Source organism: Tinamus guttatus, unplaced genomic scaffold, assembly GCF_059628265.1.
Source record: "Tinamus guttatus ecotype Peru unplaced genomic scaffold, ASM5962826v1 Tinamus_guttatus_pri_ptg000076l, whole genome shotgun sequence".
Taxonomy (NCBI): domain Eukaryota; kingdom Metazoa; phylum Chordata; class Aves; order Tinamiformes; family Tinamidae; genus Tinamus; species Tinamus guttatus.
In genome coordinates, this window is record NW_028288610.1 from 163,900 (window position 1) to 178,777 (window position 14,878).

At 40.6% G+C, this 14,878-nt stretch overlaps 1 long non-coding RNA gene across 1 annotated transcript; it reads left to right on the top strand.

Moving 5' to 3' along the window:
* The first annotated feature begins 8,779 nt into the window (after positions 1 to 8,779).
* LOC148595684 (uncharacterized) lies at positions 8,780 to 14,750 on the top strand. Its single transcript, XR_015913103.1, has 2 exons — positions 8,780 to 8,849; positions 14,623 to 14,750. It is a non-coding gene; the product is annotated as an uncharacterized LOC148595684 (long non-coding RNA).
* The last annotated feature ends 128 nt before the right edge of the window (positions 14,751 to 14,878 follow it).

Here is a 14,878-nt window from a genome sequence, read left to right on the forward strand (position 1 = left end):
AAAACATGGTAAGTGACAGTATTTTTATGAGTTCTCCCAAAGCCAAATTTAGTTGTTCAAACTGAGACTGAGTCATTTCTAACTGAATTGTTGCTAACCAAATCCTGCAGTAGGGTACCTCTGTTTAACAAGTTTCTATTCTGCATCATTAAGTTGTAGTTGCTGGTGTGTATCATGGCCTCATGTATCCTGTGGAAATGTGCAGAGTCCCTAGCCAGTTATTTTAAAGTGTAGTTAAGATTAGATAATTACGCTGTCGCTCTCTAATCATAATTAGGTACATCTGTCTCCATGCTGTCGCTAGCAGCTTTTTCCCTCTCAGTGTCTTTCAGGAGCAAGTTTGGTTTTGTGCCCAGTGCCCCAAAAAGGCCCAGTATTACTGCAGAGGTTTTAGCATGAAAAATACGGAACTTTTCTCCCAGCTAATGTTACCTTAAGGCTAGCAAAACCCCAGACATTTAAAGTGCTTATCACTGAAGCTCTTGGCTGTGGGTGATTTTTGTTGTGAGACGACGATTTCCCTAAAGCTCTTTTACCGCATTCTGGTGCCTGCCAAAGAAATGTGGGTTGCAGACTGCTATCGGGGACTAATCTCCTGTGAGGATCTCAGGTTTTCACAATGACCTTTGCAGTGTAGTGTGAACTTTGAATTCTGCCCCTAAACCTCGTCTGTCCTGATTGGTGTGGGGCCAGCTGGGACATGCAGTTGCCCCACTGTCTACCAGTGCTTGCCAGAGCAGGCAGAAAATCTCCAACATGCAAGCAAAGCTAAAAGTAATGCTCTAGTAGATGGAGTTTAGCTGACGAGAGGGAATTGTGCCTTGTTACTCATACTCGACAGAATAAAGCGAGCCGTTTTATAACGATGCGGCACCAGGAAAAGGGCAGTGTTTACATTTGGAGACGTAGCCCTGCCCCCCGGGTAGTTTTCTGCGTGTTTTCCCTCCAGCACGCAGCGCCGCGCCGGGACGGGGCTCCGCGCCGCCCAAACCCTCGTGCTCCCTTTGCGGGCTGGGAGCCCCGAGCTCCTGCTCGCTGTTTCTCCTTTGAGCTCCGAGGTGAGATGGGAGGGCTTAGGGCAGGTGAAGCGCTTTCCACTCCACTTTTTCCAAGGAAGGCTCAGACATGCTGTCTCCTAAAGCTGCTCTTCTGCGTGCATTTAATCTGATTTGAGATAGCACTCCTGCTGCAAGGGGTGCAGTGGGTGGATTTGCGCTAACCTACCCAGAACTGGTTTGCACCTACGGGGACGCCGTGGGCTGCTGCTCCCCACGCTTGTGCAGCGGCGCAAGCCTGGACTGATGGGAGCAGGGGATGGGTGAGGGACCCACGGCCGTGGATAGGCAGGAATGCTTCTCTCAGTGCCTGGTTTCTCGCTTCGATCAGCTGGACAGCTGCCTGGAGCTCTAGCTGGAGCTCCTCACAGCCTAAGGAGGAAGAGCAGTCATCCTCGTTTGCTCCAGCCCTGCCTTGGAAGCAGGACATGGTGTTTTAAGCCACGCACCTTGCCACCTTTCTGAATTTTATAGTGTGTAGCCTAAAACTAGGACATTCGCGTAATTTCGTATTGGTCTGCAGTTGCTATCTGGGACATACAAAGCTTAAATGTGGATAAGAATAAGCGGATGAGAATGTGGATAGAGAAGCAGGTGACAGGCTGTACCTATAGACAGTTTTGGGGAGCCAGTGAAGGTTTTAAAACTGTCTGTTCTATTACTAAGTACTGAAGTAATGAAAAACCTAAAAGCAGAATATTGCAGGAAGAAGAGCAAAAGAGCAATGACTGTGGGGTAAGATGAATATGAGAAGCTGTGCTATCTATTCAGGGTGATGTCAACGCAGAAGAAATTGTGCTGCTGCTTGAGGCTGTTGATCCTGTATCTGAAGATAATATTGAAACCTCCAAGGACCAGAGACAAAAGATTGGTAGGGAACGTTTAAAAAAAAAAAAAAGAAAGAAAGAAAAAAAAAGAAACATTTTTATATATTCTGTTACTGTGGGGATAAACAGGCTAATGGGAAATTAACAGTTATTATCAGTTTTCCTTTCTTAATTTTTCAGATCAGTACTCAGTGGAAGCAAACTCATGAACTCCAGTGGCTTTAAGGGGACGAGTTCCCTGTGCAACTGCAGTCCTGTGGTGGGTTGATGAGGAACAGCACTTGAAGCTCCTTGGAGGGTATCTCTCACAAACCCACCACTGCTCCTGTGCCAAGGAGAGCATTGACACTAGTGGCAGAAAAGGGAGCTCACTGAGCAAAAGGTGCTTTGCGTGGGGACACCGGCTTACACTCACACTGGTGCCAGTTGACAGCCCTTGAATATGGCTCTTTCTGTAGTCATGGCGCAAACAGAAATTAATTTAACAAAACAGAGCTGCCCTGTCAAAGGAGGGATTTGCCTTACTTCCTTCAGTGTATGTTCATGCCTGATGCAGAAAAAACATTGGACGGCGTTTCTTGTTTGGCCGGCCTGACTCATGTCAGCAGCAGAGTTAGCAGCGTGCAGGAGCGGCTGAACGGAGCAGCAGGTGAAACATCACTGGGGACTGCTGCAGTGGCCTGTTCACATCTAAAGCTGAAAATTCAGATTATTCACTTGCCTGTCAAATGTCCCAGTTCTTTTGCATCAAATGAAATGTGACTGCAATTGAGGATCGCACGAGTTTTCAGAAATCCTATGGTCTGTCCTTAAAAACAAGCATCTTTTTAACACCGTATTGTCTCATGCTGACCAGGCTAATGACATTAGATATAGGACTTTGTGCAGGCAGACATGGTGGAGAGGAAAATAGTTTTAAAAGTGTGTGCACACGCTATCATGAGAAGTAATACATGATCAATGAGCTAGGAATATCCAGAAGCACCATAAATTTTACCTCTCTTCATAAGCTGGAGATGCCCTTACATAACTTGTAAAGCTCAAGGAAATCCTCTTTTATAGCTTTTTGGTTTTGTGGACATGAAAGCTTTTGTTTTGCTTTGACAAAAATGGGGTAAATTCCACCTGTGAGCTTTAATCATACTTTTCATAGAAATACTGCTGCAAGGTTCAACTTCTGAATTTCATATAGCCCAACACAATAAGTTTGTTATGTTTTTTTTCTTTGTTTGTTTCTTTATTTCTCCTCTTTTTTGAATAACTTGAACCAAGTTCCCGCTATTGGTAACCTAGCACAGCTCCCCCAGGGAAGTTGTTGCAGCCTTATACAACCACGGCAAGTGACTACTGGAAATTGCCTGTTTTTTAATCACAGAATCCTTTCCTCAGGACAGACAGGTACATCCTGGGAAGTACCAAACCTTTTATTTAGTAAGCTCTAAAAAAACTTTGCCGTGCTGGTTGGCGAAATCCCATGTTTATCTTGTGTGCTGAGATAAAATTACTCCTCCTCTTCTTCCTTCTCCACCTACTACTAATTCACTTTCAAGAAAAACAAGGCAGTGATTCAGTTTTCGGACATGTTTTAAGAGCTCTGCCTGCCTTTTTGCCTGTTCGATGTAGCTTCTCCTGGGTGACACATGCTGTTTGCAGTGGGTATGGGTATGTATAAGGTTATTGGGAGGATGTTTTGAACAAGCATAATGGCTTAGGCTGTTCTGGTACTGAAAACCTTCTGTTCTGTGGATTAGGTGGCTTGTGTGTTTGCTTCCTTTAGTGAGCCAAGAAATTTTAGAATCTGATCAATTGCTGTCAATCGCTGGCAGAATTTGCTATCCTGTACTGCAAGCCTTGCTCCTTTCTCTGAAGGATAGGGGTTTTTCTACCTCATCAGGATGATAAAATGCTGTGTTGTTTAGGCATTATAGAATGACTTCCATGCCTTCTCATTCTCTTCCGTTTTGGAAGATATCCACACGTATGTCAAGGCAAGATAGGGGGAAAAGGGTCTAGAGGGAGTTGAAAAATTGTTAAATGTGGAACCACTGTGGGGTAACACCTGGGTGTTTTGCAATCTTGACGTTCAGATGAGTTTCTTGAAGTGAATCTCATTAAACTGCTGCCTATAAACAATGGTAAGTGCATGGTGTGTAAAGAGTCAGAGGAATCAAAAGTGATGGTGGAACAATAAATATTTGGAAAGGGAGTAAAGGTGATCAAAGCTATTAAAAATTAGATGGTACATTACTGTAAGTTGATTTTTAGCTTTTCTGGGTTCCTGTATTCTCAGCTTTTCTGGGTTGCTGTATTGCCAGAGTCCATGGGGAAATATATGACACACATTCACTTCCCTTTTTAATAGTATGAAGTGTTTCCATGTAATTGACGGCTGATGGTCTTTTGGATCACATGTGTCTGTGATACAGGCATTGTAGAGCAGACTTACTTTCCATTCTCCCCTCTCCTCCTCTGTTATTTTCATAATGGAGCTTGCTCGCTCTCTGAACATTTGTTCACTCTGAAATAACATTAACCAAAACTCAAGACAGTGTTCAAACTTTCTGATCTTCCTTCACTGTAAAAGTAAAGTAAGAATTAAAGTTCTTAAAGTTGTTGTTCTAAATTCTTAAAGTAAGCATTGGTGACTCTTCTGTTTCTCCTTGTTCAAGTTTTAGCACCAGCAAAACATTCTCTGGATTTCTTTTTTTTTCTTCTTTTTTTTTTTTCTTTTGCTGACAAAGGAAGAAGGAAACCTTATAGATTAGTAAGGGATGGTTCATACATGAAGAGATCAGACTGACTGTCTCTTTTGCATTGACTTTATTGATGTAAAAATGTGTTGAATGTGGGGTGCTCCAGATGATCTCTTTTCTTTCAGGAGTTCCTTATTTATTGACCACTTAAAATATTCTCATATCGCACCTGAAAGAGCATTTGCTTCCCTATTGTAAGTGCTCATAAATCCTCCATGTCTGTAAAAGGATGGTTTAAAAAGTTGACCCTGCAGGCAAAGTGCTGGTATTTGCTACTTCTTTTTTGCAGAGGAGGGTCTTCCTTTCTTTTCTCTAGTGCTCGTTTGCTCTAGCTGTATTTCTGGTGCCATTTTTACTGGAAATTGATTGAGAAACTGTTTTTTAATTAAACTGTTATTATAAATATCAACACAGATAACTATTTTTATTATAATTGTGGGAAAAGAGGAAAAAATGTCAACAAGGATCCACACAACAAATATTCCAGCCTTGTGGCGTGGAAGTTGGGTTGCTTAAATACACTTTCTGTTAATATCCTTAAAGTAAAAGAATCTCATTTTCAGATAGCAATAATAGCTCAGCCAACTTCCTTACTAATAGTTTGTTACTCAGATCCTGGAGGGATTCATAGGATGGTAGCATCTCTCCACGGCAGCATCATTGAGGACCCTTGTAAGGTTTGAGAAGTGTCAGGGCGACCAGGGAACTGAAAGCTGAAGATCCCAGTCTCATTTGGGCAAAATTAAAATAATTGCTTGAGGTTCAAGGTGTTTTGCTCTGCTGGTACAAAGTGTGCACTATCAGAGGGCTCTTCTGCTACTTAAAATTGATATGAAGTGGGAAGAGTGCAAGGCAAATGTACCTCTCCCTTTGTGTGATCTTTTGAAAAAGTGGTGGGTGGTTAGGCCAGGAAATGATTGTTTGAAATAAAGTGTGTTTAGGAAGTAAAACGTATTTATGAAAAGGGAACAAATCTTGTAGTGTGCTTGTTACTCATGAGCTTTTTCTTCTTGCCTCCCGCGATCTCTTCTTGCGCAAGTGGTGAGTAGGTATCATCAAGGTGACCGCTCCCATGAAAGGGCCAGAACTACAGAAATTGATGCAGCAACCAACAATTATTTTGAAATGTCAGATTCCCCATTACTAAAATAAAGTGTTGATAATAACTATTACAATTCTTAAATGTTGTAACCGACAGCTACCTTTTCATAAACTGCTTTCTGATAGAACTCAAAAACTAGACCTACTGTTCCCATAATGTAGGGGGATGCATGTAGGCAGTGAAGCTTGTTACGTGGGTTTAGTTATTCATAGTTATTTTTATGCTTAACCCATGATTTCTGTATGTGTGTTTAAAATAGCATTTCTAAGAAAACTAGCCCCCACACAGGTTGTGGCTGACCAGTCTAAGTAGCAAATGCATCTATGAGCTGGAAATTGTATTTTGGTAACATGGGTGAATGATGTTATAAAAACACTGACATTTTGAAACTTAAAATCTGCCTCTCTCACCCCGTGATCCACTGAATTTTTGGTGCGTTTTAAATGCGCTTGTGAGCTAGCTTTTTTTCTATAGCTTTTTTTCTGTATTTCTTTTTTCCCATCTTAATTTTTACCTATTCAGAATCTGTAAGATTTACTTGCAGAAGTACATGCTTAAATAAGGAGTTACAGAAATGCTTCAGTTGACATTTGTTACAAAGAAGGAAGTAATATAGTTGTTGTTTTAATGCAAGTTCTCCCTGACAGTCAGAGGTACTTGTAATAGGTTAGTGTGTTGTGGATTTGGACAGATTAGAAGAAAATTCTAAAATAAATAAATATGTATGCATACATATATAAGAAGACTGCTGCTCTTTTATGTAAAGTTTCCTTAAGGTGACTATCATGTTATTCTACATAATATATTCCAGGCTGTCTTTCATTTATAATCCAGTAGGTGTTTTCTTTAATCTTTGAGGACTTAGTCATAGTTGTCAAAATAATGAGCCTTTCCTGGCGTACCTTCCTTTCACTGGCTTCCCCCCCGCCACCACTGCTGAATCTCAAGTAGCTATTCCCAGAAGAAACAGCTTTTCTTCCCGAGGTTTACGCCGAAGCAGGATTTTTCCTCTCTCCAGCCCCGGTGGCACGGAAGGTTCTGGGGGAGCTCTTGCTGTGCCCGTTTGGAAGGGTCCCCTGGCAGGTGTAGGCCCAAGAGGGCCTCACGGCGCCTGTGGGCGCCGGCCTCCTGCTGGCCTGGCTCCCTCCCATGCGCGGTGGCGCTGCGGCCTTGCCCAAGGCCGCGGTGTGTATGTGCCCCGTGGCCGGGGGGACTGTGTATGGGCCTCGTGGCCGGGAGGACTGCGTACGTGCCCCGTGGCCGGGGGGACGTGGCCGCCCGCGCTGGGCGCTGGGCACCGGCCGTCGCCTCCGGGCGCCCGCCCGCGCGCAGGCCCCGCTCGGCCGGTGCCTCCGGCAGCAGATGGCGGTGCTGGTGGTGTGGTCGCCCCCCGCAAAGGAGGTCCCAAGGACCGGCGAAGCGCTCTGAGGAGGCAAGTTTTTGAGGATGGCTGCGGCATCTCTGCGTTTTGTCTTGGAAATTCTTGCTATGCCTTTCTGCAGTTGAATTTTTCGGTGGTGGAAGGTTTTCATATACTTTGCGCTACGGCACATCTCTAATCTGACTGACTCTATCTAGCCCTGGTGTCCTGGGCTAAGGAAAACACCGCCACAGGCCGGGTTTAAGAGCCCCTGAAATCTGCGGGCCAGTTGATTTGCAGCAGAGGTTGCTGTCAGGTTGCTTGAGCAGTTTGACATCTGCCGTGTTCATTTAGTGCAAGTGCTTTCTTATAATTAAAGTGCTTATACAATCCAGGCTGTTAGAAGCCATCTCCCAGTGGAAGTGAATGAGATTTTCTTTTCTTTTTTTTTAATGTATCTGCCATTACACTGGATCTTTAAATGGGTATTTACTCTGTAAGCTGTCATCTGTAAAGAAGCAATCTGGGATCAGATAATTTCAGTTAATAATATCATAGTAGCAAGCACTGGCCTATTGTGTCGAGTAGTAATATACTTGGGGATTTTAACTTTCCACTTAAATATTAAGTAGCTACTGCCATAGAGATGCTCCGGTTTAAGCTAGTCTATGGAGAGCTTCTTATTTGCAGAATGAATCACTGTTTGCCTGCTTTGTTTTCTCAAGCAAAATGAAAGGCAGACAATTGTTTCTTCAGCAAAAATAAACAGCTTACGTCCTTCCAGTGCTTGTGAAAAATATCCAGTGTGTAATAATATATACTCACAGCAGATTTCCATGTGGGTATCAAGTCCAGAAAGTTCTGTGGAAAAGTTGTAGAGATTCCTCTGTCTTTAACCCCCCAAAATCTTGTGGACAGAAGAACTGGGTAAGCCTTAGAAAGTATTTCATGCTAAATATAAGCTGATATAACAATGTTGTAAGTCTGCATTATTAAAAGTATATGACCTAAAATGGTGTTACAATAAATGCCTTGTCTGCCCTGTTGTAGTTGTTTTAGCATGACCCATCATTTTTTTTCGATCATATATATTGATTGTAACAAAGATAAAACCTAGCTTATTTACATATTTATCATAAGTATCCAGACATTCTTGTTCTAGGCTTATGCATAGTACAACTATTCAGTTGCTTAGAGAATTTTGGAATTACTTTATATAGATTTAGTAAACTTATGGAATTGGCCAGTGTCTAAACTTCATGAATGCTGCCTGTTCAGTACCAAGAGCATAAAGAGTCATAACTTATTACCAGAACTACTACTGCTACTGTAACACAAGCACTAAATAATTCTGCACTGAGTAGTTACAAGCTAGCTTGGGAGAGGGAAGAAATGAAATTTGAGGGAAAAAATGAAGAGGGGAAGAAACGATATTTGAAAAAGACTGGTGTGAATGCTTTTTATCAGGATTACTTAATAGATTTTCGTATTAAGTGCAACATCAAAATCTTGATTCATTTGATACAAATGCATGGCCTCTGGTTTCTGTCAGAAGCAATCACTGCACTGAGGCTCTGGGAAATAAAAGCCAAGCTCCGTGGGAAGATTTCTTAAAATTTCCATATCAAAACTGCGCTTCAGGTTTGTGTGGTAATGTATGTCAAGCTCCATTTATTATCTTTTTGCAGAAAAGGAGGATTTCTGACGGTTCCCCAATTTCGGAAGTGAGTGGGAGGTTCCAAGAAGTGACAGGTAATGTGCAGTAGGACTTTTTATTTCCCTGCTATTGCATTCTCAGTAGCTGAGCTAGATGTGTGCTTGTTGATGAAGCAGATAAGTCCATTGTACAATAGAGCAAGAAGACTAAGACCTTAATTCATGTGGAAAAATGTAAATAAGGTGCAGATTTAATGGTAAGCTTGACTTTTATTTTGCTTCAAAGTATTTCTCAAAACATTTATGAGAAAGATATTTATTTTACTTATAAATGTACTATATGCTTACTTAATTGTACTACTTAATGGTATATTTAAAGTGCAGGATCAGGAAAACTGTTCAGTTTCTGTCTTCACAGAAGGTTTCAGTCTAAAAATTTTAGGCAGAATTTACAACTGAATTTAATTTTACTCAGAATTTTTCGTCTTTTCTATTACTAGCACACAGCTTTTAGCAAACTCATTAGTGAAGGTGAAAGTTGCATGAAATTATGTTTTAAAAGCTTCATCTAACTTTTAAACACTTGGCAACTTCAAAATATAGTCTCAAATATAAACAATCCCATGCTGTACGTTGGTATTAAACAGTTGTTAAAAGCTATTACGCTGCTGATTGGAGATTTTAATTTACCTCAGCAAAAAAAAAAATGAGTTCACTTGTACTAAGGAGTCTGAAAGGGAGGGAGGAAAAAAAAAAGTAGTTTGAATAAAAATCATGTTTTTCATGAGAAAGTCTAAAAAGGGCAGGCTTTGAGGTTGTGAAAGGATGAGAATTAAAACAAAGGATATTTCCTGCTTGTCCTCATGAGTCTAAAACAAACAAGTTATGTAAATAAAGCTGTGTTGTCTAAGGTAAATTGTATGTTTCTTATGATGTAATTTTGATGACTTAAAATGTAAACATTGCTCACTTTTGCTGCAAATTCTATTTTTGGAAACAAAAACCTTGAGCAAATTGGGAAAAAAATAGGTTTGAGAAAAATCACACAGTGGGAATTCCTTATTTGCTCTTTTGTTTTTGAAATGAACAAGATGAGGTCTGTATAGACTGTGAAAGTTTTGGGAGCCCTTTGAAGAAAGTTATTTCAGGAAAGCTTACAACTTAACGCCCTCTGACAGATGAATAATTCAACCCCCTCACCCTTTCCCAGCAGATAAAGCAATTCACTTGAAAAAATTGCCAGTTTGTACCTATCGGCCTTCATATCCATGATCAGAGTAACTTAACATTTCTACAAACACATAATTAAAATATATTATTTAAAAATGCTGTGGAAAGTTTTCTGGAAAACCTTCAGCAATTCTGCACTCATGGCTGAAGGGGAGCAGTTAAACAGTTGTGTTGAGGTGCAGCCTCCATTTGTTTTGCCTCAGCACTTGAGTGGTACAAAAGTAATCTAATGGAAAACGCAGGGAGATGTAGACATGTCAAGAGGTGCCTGCTAGTCTGGAAGAAGGTGATCACTTGTGTCACAGATCTCATCAGAGCTCTTCCGTGTTGTTCCCCCCGTTCTCCCTATTATTCCTATAGGGCAGGTGGAACATTATGCGGTGTGAATGCGTCACCTGTGGAGTATCAGAAGTTTCTCAATATGGGTAGCCATCCTTGCTACTGTTGTGTAACATATGCCACCTCGCTGTAGGAAGCAACAACTTCTAGAATATCATGAGCATAGCATTGACCTCAAATACTATCTTTTGAAGTAATATGAAAACACCATCACAGAACCAGCTTGGATTGCAGGAAAAGAAAACCTAAGGAGAAGACTAAAGCGTGTTGTGAATGAGAGGAAGATGACAGGGATGCCTACAGCGCTGGGAGTCAGACAACATGGCAGGATTAGACCAGGAGGATTTAGGTCTGTCAGAGAGCAGCTATTCTACTAGTAAAAGTGATAACCCTCTGAGTTATCACTGAGGTCCCAGCTCTAACACTGAGCACTGTCGCTATGCCTGTGAATTCTCATATGGTGACTTTTTGCTTTTCAAGTGTAGGATTTTTGCAGATTAGGTAAAGGCTTCTTAGCAAAGATAAACACCGATTTACCAGAATTCAGAAGTTCCACAAGGAAAGTAAGTATCTCCTTAAAAAAAAAAGAAAAGAAAAAGAAAGGTTTCGACATTAGGGTTGCGAAACTGGGCATTTCCTAACTTTGGAGTTCCAGAATTTTGTTTGCTTGGATTGCTTGGATAACCTTTGTGTATACAGAGACTAAGCCCGAATGCAGTTTTATCATGTTGAGTAAAGGGAGAGGACCTAGACCTCAGAGTATTTGATGGCAGAATTATTTATTAAGAATTAATAAAATTAATTGATAAGATTTGCTGAACTGGCATCTGCAAAATACGACACATTCTACCCCCAAATATCTCTCCGTGCCTGCTTGCCCTTGCACCATAGAGGATGGGGGAAGGATAACTGTCATCTTCCCATTGTTGGTTCTCCAAGGTTGTTAGCTCTTCCGTTGCTCGTGTTTTGGTATGAGGCATCAGTCCAGGGCAGCAAATCTGCCAAGTACTCAGATGATGCAGACCTAAGCAGATGATGCTGGGGCAGATGGTTTTCCATCTCAGCAGAAATCAGCATCTTCCATCCAACTCCCTGCTCTTGTTATTTGTGTTAATTTTACATCGGCTGTTCCCTCATAGAGCTTAGGCAACCTGAGTATTTTCTTTATGTAACAATTTGATTTTTAGCTCCTTTGAGACAGCAGAAACTTACGCCTCATCTCATTTTAATTTCCCCATCTGCCCGTGAACTAAAATTATTGCTGTCAACAGGAATCTTCACAGCTCTGAAATTCCAGCTGTGTTCTGCAAGACTGACCAGAGGTCTGTTACTTTTTTTTATTCTGTGTTTGTGTACCATCGATATAAGCATCATGTAAGCAGTGTATGCATTGTTCTGCCCCAATTCATTAAAATACATTGATGTCAATGTTTTTGATTATGTTTTTATACATCAAAACGTGAAAAAGCTTCAGTCTGCCTAAGTCAGAAAACTACTACTGGTTTTTATCAATTTTATGGAAAACAGTTGTCAGGTTAATTAGATTTAATAATGTAACTAAGCATTCAGTTTTTCTATGTTATTTCTTAAGTGTTCTTTTTTTTTAAAAAAAAAAAAAAAAGCAAATTGGCTTGATTTTAGGAGTAAAACCTAAAACCTTAGGAGACCTAACTTTTCAAAAAATGCAAAGTACTCAGATCTAATCAAAGCAAGTGAACACTGATGGAGCTGAGCTAATTTGGAAATTAGGCCGTTGTTATTTTTCTTGCTCTTTCTCTTCCCCATGTATTATATAAAAACAGGTTCATATTAGATTATGGTTGACTTCTCAGAGGAGATGAGTGAAGGAGTTATTCCAGATAATTTTCAGCACAGGGAGAGGAGAGTAATTAAATTGAAGGCTAAATCAGAGAAGATCCTGAGTACGTTTTCATCTCTTCTCAAACTAATAGGATTTGAGAACTTAGTGGATCTTGCATGATTTGGTACTTAACATTCGCTGTGATCTATCCCTCCCCCTTTTTAAATGTGCAGACTTTCTCCCTGTCAGCAACAACAACAAAAAAGTAAAACTTTGTAATAGAAAAGGGAGCTATCTTGCAAAGCTGAACGATGAGAATGAAGTGGCAGATTTCGAATTTCTGTAGCCAGAGAAATTCTCCAGCAACACAGGAAAATAAGCGGTAACTGACCCAGCTGGGCTTTTTTTTTCTTCTCCTTTGAAAGATAATGTAGTTTGTTTCAGATTTTGTTCTCATTTTCTGTTTTCTGAGGAAGGACAGTTAGCCCAAGAGCATAACCATGGCAACGAGGATGCTTAAGATTTTCAATCATGAGGACATGGGTTTGGTCATTATGTTTTATTTTTAAGGCCCAGAAAACTCACAGGACATACAGAAATTTTCTCTGGAATACCTCTCCTATATAATATTTTACACAGATGATTGCTTATTTTGGGGACTGGCACTGTGTAATTTGTTTTAACATTTTGTTTTTATAAAAAGGAAGGACTTAAGGGAGAGCTGTTTGCTCTGTGAAGGTCTGCAAAGAGTGTCTTCAGTAATTCATGGATTGTGTGATTAAAAAGGCACTAATAATATGCAGAAATATTCACCAAAAACATTTTTCAAAGAAGTGGTTTTCCATTATGTGTCAGTTAAAATTGCTAACCTGCTTTTTCCTTAATCCTAGGACTCTTATTCGCTCTCTAAATATTTGTTTGCAAAACTGCTTGCATCAGGATGTCTGTGAATGGGATACTTTGCAGCTCTGATGAACGAGGAGAGCAAAACATGGAATTGCTTATGTATAACTATAAGCAGGAAAGATGTGAGACAGAAAAACAGGCATAGTAGATTTCCTAAAAATATGATGCCTTAAAAGCCAAAATGGCTTACATGGTCCATTAGAAAAATCAAATCTGACCCAAAGTGGATACCAGCGCTTTATATATATATGTGTGTGTGTGTGTGTGTGTATATATGTATATTAATCCCATGTTCACCTTAAGCAAGCTTCTTGTTGTGTAGAGATCCTATTTAGGGGGGAAAAAAGTATATATATATTTTTTAACCTTGCTTGTAATATTAAACTGAAGGAAGTATAATGGCTTACGATATATTTGTCCATCCTGTATGCAGTCATTTCCCTGCTGTGGTTGTGCCTGTGAATAGCTGTGGTCTCTGCAGAGCCCAGCGGCTCCTCACCTCTGCACCTGAAACCCCCAGACCTCTTCCTCCCAGAGAAGCTACCGGTGTTGTGCTTCTCATACTGCAAGTTCTTGCTGCAGCTGCTGTTGAGAGTTTATTTCTCTGCTCCTTAGTTCCTCTTCCTCTGAAGTGTTTTTTGTTTGTTTGTTTAGGATTTTACATTCTTTCTTTGCTTAAGATCCTCTAGGTTTTCTGGTTGTCTTGGCTTGTGACAGGTTTAGTAGCAGCATCTTACTGGTTTCTCAGGTCATAGCACAGTGTAATGTGGTGCATTTGGAGCTTTGCTTTGAAGGGCATGTTGCTTTTTGCTCCTCCCTTGAGCGTACAGCCCTATGGAGGTCCCCACATATCCATCGTGTTGCAGTAATCTCATGGTTAATGGATGCAGTCTCCTCTGAACAGTCCTTGCTCAATGCAAATACTTGCCAGACTACTTGCAGTCACCTAGGAGTGATTATTGGAGACTCTGTAAGATGGCCCAAAAAGAAGTATTTAAGCATCTTCTCACCTCGTTTCTGTACATAATGTGCTAGCTCTTTGTTTTGTTACCGTTTTTCATTCCCCTCCATCCCCAACCTAAGAGCATTAGTAGCGTAAAAAAACTTTGCTAAAAAAATAGATTTCTGTTACTGAGATTTCAAGAATGAGAGATGGAGTAGATTTTTATCACTGATATTTAAAATTAGTGCTGCATTTAAGAGTATTATTTCTGATGTCCTTAGCACTCTGAATGTAAGCTTCGTGATTTTGTTATCCCAGTTTGGATGTTTCACAGCGCTGTGAGTTTTTACTATTAAAAGTAAGGAAAGATGCCAATTAAAGTAGGATTTTATGTAGCAAACACAAGTGATAATTCAGAATATTTATGCTATGCATTCTAGATAAAAATAATTGCTTTTAGTAATTGCACGTTTATCGCATAACATATGACATCTTTTTAAGAGTCATATCTCCACCAATTAATGTACTTTTTGTCTAAATGAAACTATGCCGACAGCTGCAGAAGTATTTCAAGATAACACAACATGCTGGTTTTGGGAATGCTCTGCCTGCTTTCTCTTCCACTTCTTGTTCTTTTCCTCTCTCCACAGTTTCATTTATTTCTGCAACAAAACAGAAGAATGTTCTCAGTGGTGTTTCTCAGCAACTCTTCAGTGTGTGGAAAGTGTGGGCAGCCTCTGTATTCAGCATCCTGGAAAATGTGTGTTCCCTTGAAGTGATCTGCTCAAAGCGCATACTCAGGAGGTTGTCCAGCCCGCCTTGCTGCACTGCTCAACAGCCCTGAAATGCCTGGTTTCTAGTAGTCCTTGGAACTAGGGTTTCTTCTGCTGAAGAGGCTGAAGAGGC